The sequence below is a fragment of the Mastigoproctus giganteus genome, chromosome 4 (genome assembly GCF_048544385.1).
Source record: "Mastigoproctus giganteus isolate SK-2022 chromosome 4, ASM4854438v1, whole genome shotgun sequence".
Classification (NCBI taxonomy): Eukaryota; Metazoa; Arthropoda; class Arachnida; order Uropygi; family Thelyphonidae; genus Mastigoproctus; species Mastigoproctus giganteus.
Window position 1 is genome coordinate 80,739,036 of NC_143578.1, and position 15,495 is coordinate 80,754,530.

The following is a 15,495-nucleotide window of genomic DNA, read 5'->3' on the forward strand; positions in this document are numbered from 1 at the left end:
AGTCATCATCAGCAAACAGGTAAACATAGCTACTTTATGTAGCTGCAAAAAAAAAAAAAAAAAAAAATTATTAATACAGCAACTTTACCACCAGTCAATGAAACATGAAGTAACTCACATGAAAGAAATTAGAATCAAAAAATATTACAGGTCAATGGATACATAGTTAAAAAATATATATATTTACAAGATGAAAAAGCAACTTCACTCTAAAGGTAATGTGGAGAGACACTGGGAAGCCTTCCAGATTAGGATAATTTGGTGCATTTTAAATTTTACCTTTATTCTGACATTATATTAGATAAACACAAATAATATCTCTAATAATAACAATCTTGTTATCTCAAAAAAATTACTTCTTGATTATCCCCTTCCAATGTACAGCAATATGGAGAGAGAAAAAAATCAAAATCCTGTAGCAAATCATTGCAATGTCAGGTGTGTAGCACATTTTGTATACAAACACAGTGATGTGAATAATTTTTTGTGGTTGTATACTTCTCCAATTAAAAAATAACCAATGGTGCAGACTAAAACTGAAGACTATAATGGAGAAATACTAAAATTCACACTGACAGATACCGACTGAAAGAAGATTCCAGACATAATTAGACATGAAGAATGTACTGTACTTATTTTGGAAAATACAAACATTCTAGAAAACAAGCTACTCTTGCATGTACTACTGCAACATAATGTGCATTACTACTACAATTATTGTTGCCCTTTATAATAATCTTCTAGTGATTATACAATCATGTTTGTTTCTTATGGACCAAAGTTATAGCTATTTTATTTACTTTTGGAAAACACATTTCATGCAGTGCAAATTATTTTCAATTAAAACACACCAGGATCAATCCCACTTATTTTTAGGTTCAGACAATTTGTCTTCTGGACCTGTTTTTGTCATATTTGGGCTGAAATTTTTTATGTTAAAAATTGGACTATTACCATTTAGATGTTATAATATTTAAATTTCACTTAATTAACTTGTTTTCTCATTGGGAAAGTTGGTCAAACTGAGAAAAATAGTTAATTAGGTGAAATATTTTTCCTCATTTTATTTAAAGAAAAAATAAACACATACAATGGTTGCTTTTCAATAGGTATGCTTAGCTGTGTTGAACAGCCAGCTGTACAAGGATAGTTGCATTGCATCTCCTCTTGCAAGGAATGACAAAAGAAATAACATTCAAAAGAATTATTTTTTAAAAAATGCTGGGGTGAAAAGCAGTAATTTCATGAAAAAAGTTTAAGGAAGGAAAAATGTGCAATAATAAATTCATATTGGGAAATTAAAAAAGGAATAAATGAAATGGGAATGGATATTTCAGTACTGAACTTTGTAATCTGGCCATTTGTTATCAAAGACCAGTCATCAGTAATGTTAAATAACATTGCATGGCTGCTGCCATTATTTCCACAAATGAAAGGTAACAGTGTAACTAATAACAAAAACAACAGTAGATACACACCACAAAAAATTAATTTACCTTTTACACTGTTTATACAAGATACTAATGGCAGAGTAGTTTCAAAAGAGAGCCAACATGTACTTAAATGTTACATAAACTATGTGGCCTTCTGCCATAATACAAGCTTGTAACTTATGTAATAAATTATAATGTAATGAAGCTGAAAGTCATTATATAGTAATGAATTTCAGCTTCAATGCAAACCTTGAAAAAAAAAATGATAGAGATACAGTATATTCTTTTAAAGGATCCTCCAAATTCAAGTGTGCATGATTGCACACATTAGCATTAGTAGAGGCATATGATGCAAGAAAGCAAGCTTATTCAGCATCAGCCAAAAAAAAAAAAAAAAAAACCCTCTCCCATTTCACCCCTCCGTTCGTTCGAAATACCTGTCCAGTTGAGCTTTAAATTTGTTTAGGCTATCAACTTCAACAACAAGTGATGGAAGTCGGTTCCACCAACCAACCACCCGCTGGCCAAAGGCAAATTTCCGCACATCTATCCGACATCCGTCCTTCCTCAATTTGAATTTATGCCCTCTGAGGTGATTATTCTGAGAAAGATGAAGAATCCCATTGGCATTGAGCATGCTCAAACCATTCAAAGCCTTATACACCTCTATCAGATCACCTCGCCGGTGCCTAGTCTCCAGACTCTGTAATTTGCAAAACTTAAGCCTTTCTTCGTAAGAGCAACCCTTTGTTCCATTTACTAATCTTGTTGCCCTTCTCTGTACCCGTTCCAGCAGCTCTACATCCTTCTTGAAATGAGGCCTCCAGACCTGTATACAGTACTCAAGATGTGGCCTAACCATTGCCTTATACAAGGGAATAATCACCTCCTTATCCCTGCTAGAAAAATTCCTGTATATCATTGACAAGACACCATGAGCTACTCTTGCAGCTCGTCTGCACTGCTCAGAGAACTTCATATCTGCCTGCACAATTACCCCCAGGTCCTTTTCATTCTCCACCACTGTCAGTGTAGTACCGCAGAGTTGATACATTGCTCTGGGGTTACTGTTACCCATATGTAGTACTTTACATTTGTCAATGTTAAACTTCATTTGCCACCTCTCAGCCCATCTGTTCAACCTTTCCAGATCCTGTTGCAGCAGCATAGCGTCAGTAGTGTCCTTAACGACCCTGCCAACCTTTGTATCATCTGCAAACTTAGACATTAAACTTGATATCCCATCATCAATATCATTCATAAACACCGAAAACAACAACGGACCCAACACTGAACCCTGAGGAACTCCACTAATAACATTAGTCCACGTTTAGCAGTGTCCATTGATTACCACTCTCTGTCTTCTGCCACTCAACCATCCCCTTATCCATAGCAGCAATTTGCCTCCAATGCCACACTGCTCCAATTTGTGCAGCAGTCTTCCATGTGCAACAGTATCAAAAGCCTTTCTAAGATCCAAATATATAATATCAAAGTTATTCCCTGCATCCAGTTCTTTTGTGACTACATCATAGTATCCAATCAAATTGGTCAGGCAAGACCTGCCCTTAACAAAACCATGCTGCGTCTGAGCTATAACTGAATTCTTGTCTAGATGATCCTGCAGTGCTTCTTTAACCAGTGCCTCCATTAATTTACCTGGAACAGAAGTTAAACTAACAGGTCTATAATTACTTGTGTCAGCCTTTGATCCTCCTTTGTGAATTGGGGTTACATTTGCACATCTCCAGTCTATGGGTACCTCCCCTGAGTCCAAAGAAGCTCTCATAATTATGGCTAGGGGTTTGCATACTTCCTTTGCTGCCTCCTTTAATATAACTGGATAGATCCCATCCACCCCAGGTGCCTTTTTTATGTTTATCCTCAACAATCTCTCCTCCACTTTCCTCTCAGTTATTACAAAATCATCCAGCTCACTGCCAATGTTTACTTTACCTACATCATTCTCCTTCCTGAATAACTCCTCATGCGTGAATGTAGATGCAAAATACTCGTTTAGATTGTTAGCCACCTGAGCAGGATCCTCAACTGTTGAACCATCAATATCCAGTGGACCAATCTGATTCATCCCTTTCCTTCTCGAGTTCAAGTATGTAAAGAACTCCTTTCTGTTTTTCTTTGCATCCTTTGCCAAGGATTTTTCGTAGTCTGCCTTTGCCTGCCTAATCTCCTTTGTGACTTGGTTACAGACCAACTTATATCTATCATAGGCTTCCATGTCACCCATTAATTTGTATGTATCCCATGCATTTTTCTTCTCTGCCACATGTCTCATTAGTCCATCTGACAACCATTTAGGCCTAAACCTTGAACAATATTTCTTAGTTGGTATGTAAAGCCTGGTAGCCACCAAGATTAGTTCCTTGAATGCTTCCCATTTTGAGTTTGCTGTTGGTAACATCATCACATGGAAGAAGCATCCCAAACACTCAGTTGGACATGACAGAATTTGTAACATCTTCATGATATTCCAAATTCTATACATGATTTTTTTTTTTATACATCACAACATGAGATTCACAACATGCATAATTGTGGTATGTAATATTTGAAGTGCCCTAAGGATGTTTCTTGGAAAATAATCTTGCTATTACTCTAGCATTTTGGCCACATTCTCCTTACAGTAATACTACCTTGCATAAATCATTTTTGGAAAAACATGCTTCCACACCAAGAAGCTGCTGCACTTCTAATGAATTTTTCTGTGATCATTCAGTTTATGTAGCTTGGACAATGCTGTGATATTTAAATTTCACACTAACTGAAGAGTCAATTTAAGTTCATATTTCCGTAAAATTCTATAATGCAAGGTATTTGTCATTCCCAATGGACTCGCAAGAACATGGCAATTCATGGGGCAATGAACCTATGAATTTTTTTTTTTTTTTTTTTTTAATGAAAACCCCAAACACGAGGTATTAGAACCTATAGTACTTGATACTGTGCTTGGGTTGGAGGTTGAGAAGACAAAAGAAGTTATTTGTTGACATTAGACTTGAACTTCTGTAGACTTTCAGAAAATACATATGAAGGAAGGTTATTCCAGAAAACGACAGTCGAATGAATAAATGAGGAAGATGAAAAGTTGGTTCTATGATTTTAAGTTGGACAGTAAATGGATGTTGGCTGGTGGCGGCACATGTTTGGACTGTTTTGAAAGAGGGAGTGGGAATTATAGAAGCCAATTCAGAAGAACAGTGCCCATGGAAGTATCTGTAGAAAAGGCATGTAGCAGAAACTACGTCTATGAGACAGCAAGTGGAGAGATTGTTAGAAAGGAGTCATTAATTAACCTAACTGCCCTCTTCTGAATGGAATCTAGAAGCCTGAGAGAGGTTTTGGGGGCACCACCCAGATGTGGGAACAATATTCCATGGTAGGGTTGATTTGCGATTTGTACAGAGTGAACAGCTGTTTGGAAGAAAAGTAATGCCGAGAGCGAAAGAGAAAACCAAGTTTTTTAGATGCAGAGGAAGCAATATTTGTAATGTGCTTGTGCCAAGAGAGATTAGAAGTCAGGGTAATGCCCAAAAGAGATATATCATTTCACCTAGAAATCAGAGTGTTACCAAAAATAAGCATAGGAGCAGAAGAATCCTTTTTGCAAGGTATAAGAAGAAGACTGAGTTTTAGAAGGATTGAAATCAACCAAGCTGTCTTTGCCCCACTGGAGAATTACCTGTATATCGGCATTTAAGGAATTGGTAGCGGATATTCGAGAAGTTGAAGCTGATTGAGCAGGGCAAGGTTTCTTAAAATGGAAAGTGGAATGCAATGTGCTATCATCGGCAAAACTATGGACAGGATTTCCAGTCAATGGAAGAAGGTCATTAATATAAAAGAGGAAAAGAACTGAACCTTGGGGGACACCAGCATTAGTGGAGAAGTTAGAAGAAGAGAGCCATCTACTATCACCATCAAGTGAGTGATCAGAGAGAAAACTGGATAGCCAATTACAAAAAACAATTGGCAAACCATAAGATGGAAGCATGTTTAGAAGACCTTTATGCCAAACACGATTGAAAGCATTTGAGATGTCGAGAGCAACTGCTTGTGTTTCACTGAACTTTTCTAGTGAATTTGTCCATAAATGGGTAACATAAGCCAGAAAATCACCAGTGGATCGACACTGACGAAATCCATAATGGCAATCGTTAATCAGATGGAAGGTTTCTAGGTAGTTTAAGAGTTGACAGTTAATTGATTTCTCCATTACTTTAGAAAGAGTAGAAGTAATTGCAATGATAATTGGATGGGAGGGTTTTGTCACCCTTTTTAGGAACTGGCTGGATATGAGCAAATTTCCAAGCAGAGGGAAAAATGCCTTTGGAATAAGAAAGTGAAAAAAGGTGGCAAAGAACAGGAGTAAGATCAGGAGCACAGGTTTTGAGAACAAGTGGAGAAATACCATCAAGACCTGGAGCTTTCTTAGCATCAAGATTCGTCAAAATCCTTCTGACGGAAGGCCACAGGAGGCATTGAATGGAGCGTGTTGGGAATGGTGGGAGGTGTTTTACCAAGATCATTAATACGCGAGTTGGAAGAAAAATAGGATGCTAGCAGGTCAGCTTTATCCTTGGCCAAAGTGACAACAGAACCATCTGGTTTTGACAGAGGTGGGAGCAGAGATGGACAAAAGTTGCAGCTAATAGCTTTGGCAAGAGACCAGAATGCTTGGTTACCATTAGGCCTAGAAGCAAGTTTTTTACCCTTATCCTGTTCAAAATCTAGTTTGGACTGATTAATAACTGCTTTGCAATTGTTGCGAGCTTTGGTGTAGGCAGAAAATGAAACTGAAGAATTGGAAACAAGCCAATTACAATATGCAACGTTCTTCTCTTGAACAGCCTTAGCACATTTTTTGGAAAACCAAGGTTTAGATAAAGGATGAGATTTTAAAGTGGAGTGTGGGATAAAGGATTCCATTCCTGCAAGAATAATTTCACTGACACGATCTGAGCAAACGTTGACATCAGAAGTTTTGAAACAGTAATCCGACCAAGAAAAAGAAATCTCGCTGGTCATCCCATTTTTCATTCTTGTAATGTCAAACAATACGAGGTTGAGAATAGCCGTGAGATAAAGGCTCCACTGGAGGAGAGCCAATCACCAAGTTGTGATCTGAGGTGCCTAAAGGACCACTTGCTTCGACCGTGTACTAGGATTGTTTGTGAGAAAAAGATCAACGTGTTGGTTGTATGGTTAGGATTGTCCGGTATTCCGATACGTATATGAACAATGTGCGAGGGCATTAGTAATTGAAAAAGCCTAAGGATCTCGGCCAGCTGGGTCTGTGTGACTAGAGAACGGAGGTCAGATGGAGTTGTGAACATTAAAATCACCAAGGAAAATTACCTCACTGTTAGGAAAGTTGGACTAGAGAAAGTCAAGTTGCAAAGAGAGGAAGTCAAAGAGCTCCAGGTGATTAGTGGAGTGGGGAGAACAGTAGAGACAACAGATTTGACACATTGAGGTAGAAAGATTTTAAGCCAGAGAAGATCAAAAAGGAGATTCCAAATTACAAAGTCTCTGACAAGGAATATCGGAACAGACATATGTACCACCTTTGAGGCGAAAGGAATCATACAGCAAATAATTTGGGCAACTGAGATGAGCAGTAGTTGAATTAACTGATAACTGAGATTATGTCAGAATAAGTACATGAGGTTTGGTGGACTGCAAGTGGAAATGGACATCATCGAGATTAGAATTGAGACCACGTATATTTGTGAAATGAATTAGGAAGTGTTTGGGAGGTTTAGATCTTTTTGCAGATAACCTTACTCTATTAGTTAAATTGAATTGCCATGTTCTCGGATTTTTACGGAAATATGAACATTGACATGTCCATATTTCTGTAAAATTCTATACTGCAAGGTATTCGTCACTTCCAACGGATTCACGAGAACATGGCAATTCATGGGGGGGCCTGAACCCGACAACCCCCACATTTAAATCAGAACATTGACTCTTTATTTTGTATGTCAAATAGTTTACACTTGCTTTCAAAACTATATCATTAAATACTGCCTATAACATTTAAATTAATACTTGATGTGCCATTCTTTCCTATAAAGAATGTAGGATGTTATAAATAATTTGTGTGTTGTGTATTTGCTGTTTTATTATGTTGTTATTTGGTTTTTAGGAGCATTAGCAACTAAGGCCATATTGCTCTGGGGATATGCGGTGGTCATTCCCTGACCTTACTGCATCCTCCATATTTGGTGGCTCACGGGCTTGAACCCCGGTCTAATCAAGAAGCATGTGCTATGCACTGCTGCTCCTGCTCGCCTGGCTATGGAGGCACCCTGTTTTATTATAAGATTAATATTATTATTATTATTTTTTATTTGAACCCCAAACACAAGAGGTATTAGAACCTATAGTACTTAGTACCATGCTTGGGTTGGAGGTTGAGAAGACGAAAGAAGATATTTGTTGACATTGGACTTGAACTTCTGTAGATTGTAATTTTCAGGAAATACATATGAAGGAAGGTTGTTCCAGAAAATGGCAGTTGAATGAATAAATGAGGAAGATGAAAAGTTGGTTCTGTGGGTTTGAAGTTGGACAGTAAATGGATGTTGGCTGGTGGCGACACGTGTTCGGACTGTTTTGAAAGAGAGAGCGGGAATTATAGAAGCCAATTCAGAAGAACAGTGCCCATGGAAGTATCTGTAGAAGAGGCATGCAGCAGAAACAGTACGTCTATGAGAAAGCGAGTGGAGAGACTCTGTTAGAGATGAATCATTAATTAACTTAACTGCCCTCTTCTGAATGGAATCAAGAAGCCTGAGAGAGGTTATGGGGGCACCACCCCAGATGTGGGAACAATATTCCATGGCAGGGCAGATTTGCGATTTATACAGAGTGAGCAGCTGTTTGGAAGAAAAGTAACGCCAAGAGTGAAAGAGAAAACCAAGTTTTTTAGATGCAGAGGAAGCAATATTTGTAATGTCCTTGTGCCAAGAGAGATTAGAAGTCAGGGTAATCCCCAAAAGAGATATATCATTTTGCCTAGAAATCGGAGTGTCACTAAAGATAAGCATAGGAGCAGAAGAATCCTTTTTGCGAGATATAAGACAAGACTGAGTTTTAGAAGGGTTGAAATCAACTAAGTTGTCTTTGCCCCACTGGGGAATTACGTGAAGATCACCATTTGAATCAGCTGTTGTGTTGTTAGTTACACTGTTGCCTTTAATTTGTGGAAATAACAGCAGCAGACACATAGTGCTGTTGGTGAGCATTACTGATAACTAATCTTTGATAACAAACAGGCAAAACTGCAAAGTTAAGCACTGAAATATCCATTCCCATTTATATCTTTTTTTTATAATGATATCTTGATGATAATAAATCCCGATAATGAATTTTTTATTGTGCACTTGTTTTTATCCCTTAAACTTCTATTTCACAAAATTGTTGCTTTGCATCCCAGAATTTTTTCAAAATAATTTTTCTGAATGTTATTTATTCTGTCATTATTTAAAGAAGAGAAGCAGCAAATGCCCTGTACAGTTAGCTGCTCAATACAGCTAAATGCATCCAACAAAAAGTGACCATCACATACAATTATTGTATGTTTGTTTGTTTTTTTAGTTAAAAAAATTGTTTTACATTCACTTCAGAAATATACCAAAGATGTTTTAGTCTAAAACCCAAGGGCAGGGAACAACTTTTCCTCTGAGGAAGTTCATTAGTTTAAATTTAGAAATTATAAAATCTAAATAATAATAGTACAATTTTAAGATCAAATTCTAAAATTCAGCACAAATAAAACAAAAAAAGTCCCAACAACAACAAATAGCCTAAAACTAAAAATAAGTTAGACAGACCCCAGTGCACTTTAATAGAAACACCCTGTATAATTCTTATAAAAACTTAAATATATAGTAGGTTTTTTTTTTTTAAATTGTACAGCATCACCAGTACAAGTGATTCTGTACAATTTAAAATGATATTAGCAACTTAGGCAGAACTGCAGATAATAACATTTGACCAAGTTCAACATAAGCTAAAGCTTTACCATCAGTACTTGGGCCTTCAGTGGAAGGAGAATGATATCAATGATTAAAAACAGAATGCAGTGAAGCAAGAATTTTATTTGATTTCTACAAATAATTTGTACAAATCAAAATGCAAAGCAGTTCTAGGGGTTGCACAATACTGTACTAATATCGAATTACAGAAGGATATTTCAATGCACTGGTTCAAAGCCCCCATGATCATTAAATATGGCTAATTACTATATTCACTGTAAAAATAATTATTTGTAAATTTCTCTGAGCATTCATGTTAGAGTATAAACAAGAACATCTGATAAAAACATGACATTAAATACTGTAATTTAATGATATTTAAATCACCTGTAAGTTTCCTTACATGTTATTTTCACATCATAAGTTTTTGTATGTGAATTTGGCAATTTGAATGGTTAATTAATAAGAATGGTTAACAAATAAGATGCAGATAACAAAGGTTCTTTTAGTAAAAGTGCTTTGTTGGATTTTTTCCCCATTTGTTTTTTCTACATTAATCAAAGTATTTGAAAATGTATATTTTTTCAATCTCTTAAATAATTTTAAACTTTTGTAAATTACAAATAAAGTGAAACAAACCAAACTGCTGCACCATATTAAGGGAAAATTCAACTTTTTGTAATACTCACGTGGTTCTGACCATCACAGATTATTAATAATTTGCTGGACAATGCAATGTAACCATAGGAAATTTTCAAAATCAGATCCTGTTATAGTCTTGTGTTAATTCATAATTTTATATATACTAAGCTACCATAAGTTCAGAATCAGAGCAGTGCCGAGGGCGAAGCAAACAAGGAGGCTCTTGCCGCCAGTTAAAAGCTGAAAGGGGCGAGAAAAGAAAGATTAAATAATTGCCAATGTTGGCATCATTAACAGTGCAATTTTTCATTCTTGCCTCAGGTACTGAAATGGCTTGGCACGGCCTTATTCAGAATGTTTGTAGTTTAATTTTAACTACTTTTGTTCCAGAATGAATTAAGGTTACATGAGGCCAGTTTAGTGGAAATTAAAGCTGCTTAAAGGTGAACCTAGTGAGAAGAAAATTAGTTAAAAACACATGCAAAGCATTAAAATTATTAAACTGAAAGCATAGCTAACAAAGCGATACATATCCATAAGGCAGATTACGAGAAATCTGGTAAAGGATTCTAAGCAAGGATTCTTTACTTATATAAACTAAAGGGACAGGGATGAATCAGATTGGCCCACTTGATATAGAGTTCAACTGTTGATGATGCTGCTCAGATAGCTGATAATCTGAATGAGTATTTTACATCTACATTCACACATGAGGAGTTAAGAGAGGAAAATGCCAGAAGTTTATCAAACTGTAACAGGGTGCTTAATGATTTTGTAATAACTGAGAACAAAGTGGAGGAGAAATGGTTGAAGTAAAACGTAAGAAAGGCACCTGGAGTTGATGGAATCTATCCAGTTAAAGGAGGCAGCAAAGGAACTAAGCAAATCCTTAGCCATAATTATGAGAGTATCTTTGGACTCAGAGGCAGTCTCCATGGACTGGAGTTGAGAAAATGTATCCCCAATTCACAAAGGGAACTCTAAGGATTACACGAGTAATTACAGACCAGTTAGTTTAACTTCTGTTCCGTGTAAAATAATGGAGTCACTGGTTAAAGATGCATTGCAGGATCATCTAGACAAGGCTGCAGCAATAATTCAGACAGCATGGTTTTAAGGGAAAGTCTTGTCTGACAAATTTGATTGGATACTATGATGTGGTTACAAAGGAACTAGATGCAAAAAATTATTTTGATATCATATACTTGGATTTCAGGAAAGCTTTTGACACTGTTGCACACGGAAGATTACTGTACAAATTGGAGCAGTATGGTATTAAGGGTAAATTGCTACAATGGATAAAAGGGTGGTTGAGTGGGAGAAGACAGAGTGGTAATAAATGGACGCTGCTCTTCGTGGAGTCCCACAGGGTTCGTTGTTGGGCCCAGTTTTGTATATTTATCAATGATATTGATAAAGGTATATCAGGCTTAGTGTCGAAGTTTGCAGATGATACAAAGGTCAGCAGGGTTGTTAATGACAGTAATGGCAGTGTGCTACTGCAACAGAATCTAGAAAATTAGCATTAGCAAAGGCACATGATGCAAGAAAGCAAACTTATATAGCATCAGCCAAAAAAAAACCCACCCTTATTTCACCCATCCACTCGCTCCAAATGTTTGTCAAGTAATGCCTTGAATCTATTTAAGCTATCAACTTCTACAACAAGAGATGAAAGTTTGTTCCAACAATCAACCAGCCGCTGGCTAAAGGCAAACTTCTGCACATCTATCCTACAACTGTTTTTCATCAATTTGAATTTATGCCCTCTCAGATGATTATTTTGAGCAAGAGGAAGAATTCCATCAGCATTGAGCATGCTCAAACCATTCCAGGCTTTAATAACACCTCAATCAGATCACCTCGCAGGTGCCTAGTCTCCAGACACTGTAATTTGAAAAACTTAAGCCTTTCTTCGTAAGAACAACCATTTGTTCCATTCACTAATCTTGTTGCTCTTCTCTGTACTCGTTCAAACAGCTCTACATCCTTCTTAAAATGAGGCCTCCAGACCTGTATGCAGTACTCAAGGTGTGGCCTGACCACACCTGGAGGTGATTATCCCCTTATACAAGGGGATAATCACCTTTTCGCTGCTAGAAAAATTCCTGTATATCATTGACAAGACACCATGAGCTACTCTTGCAGACCATCTGTACTGCTCAGAAAACTTCATATCTGCCTGCATAATTACTCCCAGGTCCTTTTCATTCTCTACCACTGTCAGTGTAGTACCTCAGAGTTGATACGTTACTCTGGGGTTACTGCTTCCCATATGTAGTTCTTTAAATTTGTCAATGTTAAACTTCATTTGCCACCTCTCAAGCCCATCTGCTCAACTTTTCTAGATCCTGTGGCAACTGAAGTTTAACACAGACAAATGCAAAGTACTGCATATGGGTAGAAGTCACTGCAGAGGAAAGGAAAATACGAACTGTATGGTACTACACTTAGGGTGGTAGAAAATGAAAGAGATGGGAGCGATTGTGCAGTCAGATATGAAGTTTCCGAGCAATGTAGACAGACTGCCAGAGCAGATTATGAGGTATTGTCAATGATATATAGGAATTTTGCTAGAAGGGAAAAGGAGGTGATTATCCCTTTGTATAAGGCAATGGTCAGGTCATGCTTTGAGTACTGTGTACAAGTCTGGAGGCCTCATTTTAGGAAGGATCTAGAGTTGCTCGAGAATGTACAGAGAAGGGCAACAGTGTTGGTGAGGGGAACAAAGATGTCCTCTTACCAAGAAAGGCTTAAGTTCTAGAAATTGCAGCAGCTGGGGGACTAGTCACCTGAGAGTGATCTGATTGAGGTGCATAAGGCCTTGAATGGGTTGAGCACACTGAATTCTGATGGGATTCTTCTGCTTGTTCAGATTAAACCTGAGGGGGCATAAATTCAAATTGAGGAAAGACAGTTGTAGAATAAATGTGCAGAAATTTGCCTTTAGCCAGAGGGTGGTTAATTGCTGTAACAAACTTTGATCTGTCGTTGTGGAAGTTGATAGCTTAAATAAATTCAAGAATTAACTGGACAAACTTTGAGGAAATGGTTGTGTGAAATTTTTTTTTTGGCTGATGCTACATAAGCTCATACGCTTGCTTTTTTGCATCACATGCCTCTATTGCTACTACTACTACTACTACAGCAACAGGCAATGGAACAGTGAGAACTGACAAAGCCCTGGGACACCCTCCTAATGTACTATTAAGAAATATATTAAATAATATGACTAAGAATTTTAATTTACTTTTCATTTAACATAAAAGTAATACATTGTATCATGTACTCTTAAAAATTCTGGTAGTAAATGAAATCATTTTATAAAGTGGAACATCAGTACATGAATAATATTTTAAAGATTCTGTTAAAAATTAAATGGAAACCCTTATTAAATACTAAGCAGCAGATTGGCACCAATAACATTAAAAATAGGATAACTGCAGACTTACTTGATAAGTATTGCAATATCGAAAAAAAGTTTTTAGGAATGAATTTGATATTGTCTGCAATTCTGCCAAAACACGGTATGATGCAGTACATGTTGAGAGCCTTGTCAATCAATTCAGCCCTGGAGAGAATGTGCAAGGCTCATGGGGTAGACTTTTTCTTGCCATGGTCTGTACTTGTTAACAGGAGAGACTGCTTCTACAGGGATGGGATACATTTAAATAGAAAGGGTGTAAGAATATTTGCTGATGATATCAAGGCAGAAATTAGGTGGGATGGAAAACTGCTAGCTTGGGGCAGGGATACACAGACTAATATATTAATAATAGCCGCAGGCAGAGATAATAGTAATTCTTGCACTGATTCTATTAGAACGAGCAGCAGCCTTGAAAGCAAAGTGCCAAGAATTCAAGAACTGCTGGGAGTACATCGTGAGACAAATAAATACACTGGCTGTGTTAAGGTAACTAAGCAGTAAGAACAGGTGCATGAATACCAATGCTAGTAGTACAGTAAATAAATTTGATCAATTTGAAGTGCTGGTTAAGACATCAAATGCAGACATTGTTGGGATTTCAGAGATGTGGTTTCACTCGGATATAGGGGATGCAGAATTTCAGTATGAGGAGTACAGGTAGTTCCCGAATTTACAAGTTAATCCGTTCCTAGCGTACGTTTGTAAATGGGAATTTATTGTCCATAGACAATGTTAAAAACAGAGATTACATTCTCAACAATGAAATTTGACCATATTAATGTTAAATAAAAGTCAACAAAAAATTAATCTGTGCTTAAACAATGATTTATTAATCCAAAGAAATGAAAACAGCCTTTAAAATCAAGCAAATTATAATAATAAAGATATTATTAATGTCATACAAATATTAAAGATTGTTTATTCTTCATCATCATCATCAACTAAATGCACACTCGTTGATGGTTTAACCCTCACTGTTGGCTCGGCACTTGGTGTGTTGTTAAGTACAAGTTGCCTTCTTTGGAAATGCTTCAAGAGTCTTGTTTCCAAGACAGTCTTTTTTTTTTTAAATAAATTTCACGTTAGCATACATAAGCATTTTTTAAATCTATAGCAACTCTTCTAGTGCGCTTGAAATTTGAATCTTGTAACTCAAAAATCTCAATTGCTTTTTCTATGAGTTGAAAAGCTTCAACACAGAGCATCAAGCCCCCCTTCGAGAGTGAAGGAATGAACAGGAATTTCAGCTATTAAATCTTTTTCCTCACCTTTTTCACATTTTGCCATTTCAAGGTTTTCATTTGTCATCTCCATTGTGTGCTTGAAGCAGATCAGTGACGTGAGTAGTATAATTCTTAAGCTGTGATTGGTTAGCAATATTAACGACCTCTTCTGTTTCATTTTGTATGATCTCTGCTGGTTCTTGAAATCCTTCAAAATTATCAAAAAACTGACGGTTTATTCCAAACACCCTTCATATTCTTCTCTATAATTTTGTCCCAGGCTTGTTTTATTATTTTGATTACATATAAAATATCGAATTCTTTCCAAAATTCTTTAAGAGTTGGACCTCCCTCCTTATCTCCGCCTAAAAAAACAAACATACGCACAGTAGTAGCACAATAATCCACAGTAGTAATGTATAGCTATGCACATGGTTTGAAATGCTGTATTTAAGAATATTTAGCAGCATTTATTTATTGAAAATTAATGTTCATATTTTCGATTTTGTTGATACTTGAAAAAAAGAACTCATAAATCCATGAACTCGTAAAGCGGGAACTGCCTGTACATGTACAGAAAGGACAAAGTATAAAGTGTAATTTGACTAGTAGCACTGGGGTTCCCCCAAATCCGTGACTGGTACTCTATAACGTGTACAGAGTTTAAAATTGTACAGCATCACTAGTAAACCCCACAAATTCCAGTCAATCAGGCCTCTACCTCTGTAGAGGCCACATGGTGTAAGTTAGCGAGTGTTTATGAAGTG

The 15,495-nt window shown here is 36.7% G+C and overlaps 1 protein-coding gene across 1 annotated transcript in view; it reads right to left on the minus strand.

Annotated features, from left to right (window-relative positions):
• LOC150086865 (UDP-N-acetylglucosamine transporter-like) overlaps window positions 1–15,495 on the minus strand; it is a 103,136-nt gene that overhangs the window by 40,195 nt on the left and 47,446 nt on the right. The gene's annotated exons all lie outside the window — the stretch shown is intronic.